The sequence below is a fragment of the Trichechus manatus genome, unplaced genomic scaffold, assembly GCF_000243295.1.
Source record: "Trichechus manatus latirostris isolate Lorelei unplaced genomic scaffold, TriManLat1.0 scaffold00010, whole genome shotgun sequence".
Taxonomy (NCBI): domain Eukaryota; kingdom Metazoa; phylum Chordata; class Mammalia; order Sirenia; family Trichechidae; genus Trichechus; species Trichechus manatus.
Window position 1 is genome coordinate 1,182,518 of NW_004443946.1, and position 7,754 is coordinate 1,190,271.

The window sequence follows — 7,754 nt, forward strand, 5'->3', positions numbered from 1 at the left end:
GCACCTAACAACGATAGGCTAAAATCAACAGGACTGTGTTCCTTTTGGAAGCTCTAGGAAAGAATCTGTTTTCTTGCTTTTTCCAGTTTCTAGAGGCTGCCCACATTCCTTGGCTCCATCTTCAAAGCCAGCAATGGCCTGTCAAGTCTTTCTCACATCGCATCTCTCTGATGCTGACTCTTCTGCCTTCCTCTTCCACATTTAAGGACTTGTGATTACGTTGGGCCCACCTCGATATGCTTCTTATTTTAAGGTCGGCTGATTGTCAACCTTAATCCATCTGCAACTTTAATTCTCCTTTGCCATGTAAAGTAACATATTCACAGGTTCCAGGGATTAGGATGTGGACATCTTTGGGGGGCCATTATTCTACCTACCACACCAGTCTTACCTGGCTATCTCTAGTTGATCCTGTGTCCTGCTGCCAGACTTTCTTCACCATCAGCCCCCTTCTAAGAACCATCCATGAGTTCTCATGTCTTCTTTATCCAACAGGATTTCGAGCTGATTAGTTCTGGTTCAAACCCCTGCTGAGAATTTGCATTTCTAACAAGTTCCCAGGTGATGCTAATGTTGCTGGTTAGGAACCAAGTCTGAGAACTACTACTACAGCCCAACCCAAACCCACAGCCATCAACTCATAGCGACCCTCTAGGACAGAGTAGAACTGCCCCATACGGTTTGCAAGGCTGTAAATCTTAACACAAGCAGACTGCCACACGGGAACGGATTACCCAATAAGCAAGATACACAGGGGCTTACTTCTGCTTACTTACTAATCTGTAGTGCACAATTTCACATAGGTTTCACCAGGTGTTTGATGTGGTAAAAAACAGGCGAAATTGTGCACTACAGATTAGTAAGTAAACACCAACTCATGCATACTTTGCTTAATGTGAACCCAACCATGCCTTGCTTACTAGTTAATCTGCCCTTGCTGCCACGTCTTTGTCCCAAGGAAAGAGGAGCAGCTGGTGGGTTTGAACCACCGACCTTTTGGTTAGCAGCCAAGCGCTTTAACTACTGCACCACCAGGGCTCCTACTAGTAGAGCACTGGTTCTCAAAATTTACTATACATAAGAATCATCTGGAGATCCTGTTAAAATGTAGATTCTGATTCTGTATAGCTGAGTTGGAGATGCAAATTCTCAGCAGGGCTAACCAAAACAAACATGTTCAAAGCCCTAATATCCAAATACTCCTCTACCTGGCCTCCAAGGCATTGCATAATCTGCTGTAGCTGCCACCTCCACTCCCCCAATTACCACCTCCAACTTCCGCAATCCTCCCTCAACTCCCTGGAGGCACCCTCCCTCCAAGCAGGCGAAAGACTGACTATATATTCAGCCTCAGAGAGAATCTCAATTCATTCTAAACACGCTCCAGAAAACACCCTCTTACCACAATGCAATAAAAGTAGAAATTGATGAAAGTCAAAGAAGGACAGAGTAATGGTTAAAAGCATGGCCTTACAGGTCAGAAAAATCTAGTCCACTCCTGGCATGCCAAGTGTCATGGTTTGAATTATGTCCCCCAAAAACTGTGTGTGTCATTCTGGACAGAGCTGGAGAAGGATGTAGAGCATAATTCTAACTCACAAAAAAAGACCAGATTTACTGGCCTAAAGGAGACTGGAGAAACCCCGAGAGTATGGCCCACAGACACCCTTTTAGCTCAGTGGTGAAGTTACCTCCCAGGTTCACTGTTCAGCCTGGGAATGGACAGCCCCGTAAAACCAAATGAGACTAACCAGGTACACGAGTCCAGTGACAAGGGCCAGAAGGCAGAAGGGAACAAGGAAGCTGGTGATAGGGAACCCAAGGTTGAGTAAGGATATTGTTGATGTGTTGTGAGATTGTAAACCATTGTCATAGGGCAACATTTGTAGTAACTGTTAAATGAGAAACTATTTTGTTCTGTAAGCCTTCATCTTAAGTGAGAATAACAGCACAATTCGAAGAGCATAGTCAATGTCACTGAACTGTGTATGTAGAAATTTTTGAAGTGGTGTATCTTTGGCTATGTGTATTTTCACCAAAAAAAAAAGGTTGAGAATTTAGAGGGTTAACATGTTGTGGGGTTGTTAACGAATGTCATAAAACAACATGTGTACTACTGTTTCATGAGAAACTATTCTGTAAGCCTTCACCTGAAGTACAATAAAATATATAAAAAAAAAAAATGTGTGTGTCAATTTGGCTAGGCCATGATTCCCAGTGTTGTGTGGTTGTCCTCCATTTTGTGATTGGAGGATTAGGGTGGGATTGTAACACCACCCTAACCCAGGTCACATCCCTGATCCAACATAAAGGGAGTTTCCCTGGGGTGGGGCCTGCACCACCTTTTATCTCTTGTAAGAGATAAAAGGAAAGGGAAGCAAGTGGAGAATCGGGGGACCACATACCATCAAGAAAGCAGTACCAGGAGCACAGTGCGTCCTTTGGACCAGGGTCCCTGCGCAGAGAAGCTCCTAGCCCGGGGGAACACTGAAGAGAAGAAGGCCGACAGAGAGAAAAAGCCTTCCCCTGGAGCTGACGCCCTGAATTTGGACTTTTAGCCTACTTTGACTGTGAGGAAATAAACTTCTCTTCGTTAAAACCATCCGCTTGTGGTATTTCTGTTATAGCAGCACTAGATGACTAAGACACCAAGTAACCTTGGGCAAGCAACTTGAATCTCTCTAAGGCCTAGTTTCTTCACCTGTAAAATCAGTAAGATAATACCTCACAGAATTCTGGGGAGCATTAAATGGTGGAATGGGTACAAAATACTCAACCCAGGGCCTGTTAAACGGTAAGGATTCAATAAATGTTGCATAACATTGTTGTTATTAATATTATGTTCCAGGTACTCTGCTAAGTGTCAAGATGCAGTCCCTGACCTCTCGGAGCTTATAGTCTAATGAGGCATGGAGACAAGACAAATCCAATTACACAACGGTAATTGTTCATGGTGTTATGCAAACACCTCAGAGGGACACCGAACCTGACTCCACAGTTGTTTCTCAGGCAAGTAGCCTTTAGGTCTGTTTGCAACAGAACATTTCCTTTACTCTGTTGCTGCAGTTTTGAAGGGTGATTTGCAGCTTCGGTGGCACTCAGCAGTAGGAGGTTAGAGAACAATTAAAACAAAGAGGTCTGAATAACTAGACCCAATAAAAAACAAATCTTATTAAAATGCCCTTCCCAGACCCAATGCTTAGACTTCTTAGGTAGGTGAACAGCTAAGAATTACAAAGCCAGAGCCTAAATGATTTTTCTTAATAGTATTAGCCATTCAGATTACACATCCTAAGAATCAAAATAAAAAGGAGAGGAGGACCATAGTAATTAGTGGTCACCAGGGGTTAGGAATGAAAGGGGGAGGGAGGGAGATGCAACACCATGAGGAATTGTGGTGATGGAACTGTTCAGTATCTTAATTGCAGTGGTGAATGCACAAACCTACACGTGTGATAAAACTGTGTAGAATTAGATTGTGGTGATGGCTGCACAAGACCATGAATATACTAAAACCACTGAACTGTACACTTTAAAGTCGTTAAAATAGTAGGGAAAGGTTTAGAACTAAAGACACATGCATACACATGAGTACAAGTAAAATGGGAAATCTGAGTAAGCCGGGTAGATTGTATCAGTGTCAATGTCCTGACTGTGATATTGGCTATAGTTTTGCAAAATATTACCACTGGGGAAAATGAATGACATTTACACTGGGATCTCGCTCAAACATTTCTTATACCTGCATGTGAATCTACAATTATCTCAATAAAGATTTTAATTTTTAAGATAAGGCTGTAGTTTTTCAAAAGACCTTTGGCTGTGTGACTTTCTAATAGTATCTGGAGAGGGCGGATAAAGAAATGTTTTTGTTTCCTCAATCAAAAACATTTCCTAAATGTGAGCAATTATGTCTCTCGATTCAAAGACTTCACGTTCTCCCAAGCTGGGTCAGCATTCTTTATTAACGACAAATCTACACAGCCAAGAGGTTTCCGAGAAGTGACCGATCCTGAGACGGTCTGAACTACGTTTATTTTTCAACCCATATTTCATGCCTGATGTTATACGTTGATTTGTGTCCCCAAAACAGATAATGTTCAAGTCCTAACCTCCCCTCTACCTGTGAATGTGATCTTATTTGGAAGTATTGATTTTGCAGGTGTAATTAGTTAATGTGAGGTCATACTGGAGTAGGGTGGACTCTAATCCAATGTGACTGGGGTCCTCATAAGAAGAGAGTCACTGAGCCACTGCCGAGGACTCAGCAGCCTTCCCCCTCGAGCCCCCTGGCTTCCCGTCGCTCCGTCATCATCTTCCACCCCTTTTCCCGCCGATGCCTTTCGCAGGGCATTTCCACTGAGGAAAAGGAATCTCATAGTATGCCCGCTATCCAGAACCTCCACTCTTTCGACCCCTTTGCTGATGCTAGTAAGGGTGATGACCTGCTTCCTGCTAGGACTGAGAATTATATCCATATAAGAATTCAACAGAGGAACTGCAGGAAGACCCTTACTACAGTCCAAGGGATAGCTGATGATTATGATTTTAAAAAAGCTAGTGAAGGTGTTTAAGAAGAAATTTACCTGCAATGGTACTGTATTTGAGCATCCAGTGTATGGAGAAGTAATTCAGCTACAGGGTGATCAGCACAAGAACATATGCCAGTTCCTCGTAGAGCTTGGACGGCTAAGGACAACCAGCTGGAGGTTCATGGGTTTTAAGTGCTTGGGGCTCACTGAAGCTAAGTGAGGATTTCCTTGCAATGAGTAGAAAATTTCCCTTCTGTCCCTTGTCACACATTTAAACCTCACAGCTTGTATAATGTAACCATTTGGGGTCCACTTTTAACTTGGACTAATGTAAATCCTTCATGCAATAAAGTGAAAAAATCCATACTGTCTAGTCTTAAAGTCCCTCATTTAAACAGAGGTCAAGCAGTAGGTGCCTGGCAGTGCCCAGCCTGAAACAAAGCAATAATGTAATGTTTCAGCCAAGCTCAGAGCCCCAAGATCACAGACAGCTATGTCTGGTCAGAAGCTCCCCAGCCCTTCCTCCAAAGAGTTCTCTGCCCTAAAAGAATGTCACCCACCACCTGACCAGCCTTCGGTTCAGCTGAGAAGAGAGGATGGGGTAAGGCAGCTGTACCATAGAGGGAGGCTTTGGTAGCAAAAGAAAGATCTCCTGATGTCTCCAACCTGACAAGGTGGGCAGAGCTTAGGAGAGGCCACCTTCCCTCTACTGAGGTGATAGGACATCTGGCTTGCCACCAAGGTCTTTGTTCTTTCTGACCAGACATATCCTAGCTAAGGGATGTCTAAAGAACACCAGAATGTGAGGCCAACCTTCTACCAGAGTTAAACTTTTGACAAGGGAACAAATTTCAAACTGATGTTATCAGTCACGTAGCTAGCTATAAAACTTGCAACTTACTAGCAACAGCTACCCAATGCCATATGAAGTAACAACTGGTTTTGGATTTCATTTTGTTTTGTTTTTTCCCTTCAGTTTTAATGTTATGTAATGTATTTAAACTCTTATTTACATAAAACTTGTTTTCAGAAAAAAAGAGAAAGGAAAAGAGGCAGAGAAACATAGAGAAGGATGCCATCATGGGAAGACAAGCAGATTTTGGAGTTATGCTGCCACAAGCCAAGGAATGCCGGCAGTAACGAGAAGCTAAAAGAGGCAAGGAAAGATCTTCCCCTAGAGCCTTCAGAGTGAGCATGGCCCTGCCAACACCCTGAATTCAGACTTTTAACCTCCAAAATTGTGAGAGAATAGATTTCTGTTGTTTTAAACCACCCAGTTTGTGGCAATTTGTTACAGCAGCCCTAAACAAATAATACACCTGAGATTCATTTCCTGCAAAGATCTAGAAATAAAAACAAATAGCATTTATAAAAGCTATTCTTTTAATTACTGTGTTTTTACGCAAATAATGCGTGCCTTCTACATTTGTTTGTCAACCGCTCCCCCCTCCTCCCCTGCCAAGGTATTTGCTATGCTAATTTTTTTACAGCAACACTGAAAAAAGATAGCATAGTGGCACTTATGAAAATACCTGGGGGTTGGGGGAAGCAGTTGGCAAACAAATGTAGAAGGTGAGCTTTATTTGCATACAAATACAGTAGCATTGCTTTGGGCCAAAATAATTCCTTCCATTCAAGTTTTTCAACCAATTGCACAACGTTCAAATAAGGACACTGCTCATATGTGCAAATGTGATGACAAACCAGCATAGCTGTACCTAGATATTCTTAAGTCTCAGAGGTGACTGTGTTTCTCTGCCCCGCCTTCTCCCTCTGTGTCCTCTCTACCCCCAAAGTCATAGTTTACTACAACCAAAGACAGTAATTCCACCCTCTGTACCTGCTTCCTGGCCTTGACACTTTGTGCTGTGTCCCCACACCTCTGATTTCTCTGTTATGCACTCATGCCTCCTCATTCACAGTAGGGCTGGTTTTTTTTCCGCAAGCACATAATCTTCAAAGTAGTCCCCTTACATGGCTATATGGGTATTCCAACAACGGTACATGCTGATCCACAAAACATTTTGGAAATTCTTTCTTACGATTACCTTCAAGGCTTTATAGCATATCCTTTTGTCTATCCTAAACAGTGGGATTTTTTTGTTTGTTTCCATCTAAAGAAAGAGTTTGATGACTGAGAATAGCTAATTGCATTCACAGCTAAAGTCAGTAGACAATGAGGACAATGAAGCTTAGTATCTGAAATGACCACAAAGCAGTGAGACTGAATTTTTTACTGTAAGTAGCTCATAATACTAGTTCTGAAGGTATAATAAGAATACCAATATGATTTGGGCAACAAGAGCAGTAAATGTGTATTATCAATCTCATGGGGTATCTTTAGAAGAAAATTGCTTGGATAGATAATTTCTAGCAAATATATAACATCAGGGGTACAGAATATAAAAAGAGAGAACCAGGGCCCCCAACTTCCACTCCTAGCCACTCCTCGTGTAATGTACTGCGAGACCAGAAAGGAGACTAAACTTTTAGAACTGTAAGAAATGTAACACAATTGTTAAAACTACATAAAAATAACTCCATAAATTGTAAAATAATTTGAAGCATATTATAAATTTTTATTCAACACAAAATTAAAGGCCATGAATGCCAAGAGTGCCATCTTGAGGAGAAACCTACCACTGACAACCACTCCAGAAACATTCTTTCTGTACCTGAGTTTGGAGCCCTGGTGGTGGAGTGGTTAAGCGCTGGGCTGCTAACCAAGAGGTTGGCAGTTGGAATCCACCAGCCACTCGTTGGAAACCCTATGAGGCAGTTCTGTTCTGTCCTATAGCATCGCTCTGAGTCTGAACGGTAACACGTTTGGTTTTGGTTTTTACATGTGAGTTGGTGCTCTGGTGGCTGACTTGGCGCTCTGGTGGTGCAGTGGTTAAGATCTCAGCTGTTAACCAAAAAGTCAGTGGTTCGAATCCACCAGCCGCTCCTTGGAAACCCTGTAGGGCAGTTCTACCCTGTCCTATAGGGTCACGATGAGGGAGTATCCACTAGAGGGCAACAGGTTTGGTTTTTTGGTTTACACAAGAGTAAAATTTTTTTTTTTTTTTTTAGTTAGGCTTCTTACTGTTACCTGATTAGGGTCCGTGCTCTGGAGCAGTAGAGACAATGAAACGTACTCCAAGCCAGAAAAAGTGCGAACATTTTATTTCAGGAGGTGTGCATCACCGGGGATCCGACAGCAATGCAAGCTATCTCTATGGA

The 7,754-nt window shown here is 42.5% G+C and overlaps 1 pseudogene; it reads left to right on the forward strand.

Annotated features, from left to right (window-relative positions):
• Positions 1 to 4,382: 4,382 nt before the first annotated feature.
• Positions 4,383 to 4,724, forward strand: LOC101344093 (eukaryotic translation initiation factor 1 pseudogene; annotated as a pseudogene).
• The last annotated feature ends 3,030 nt before the right edge of the window (positions 4,725 to 7,754 follow it).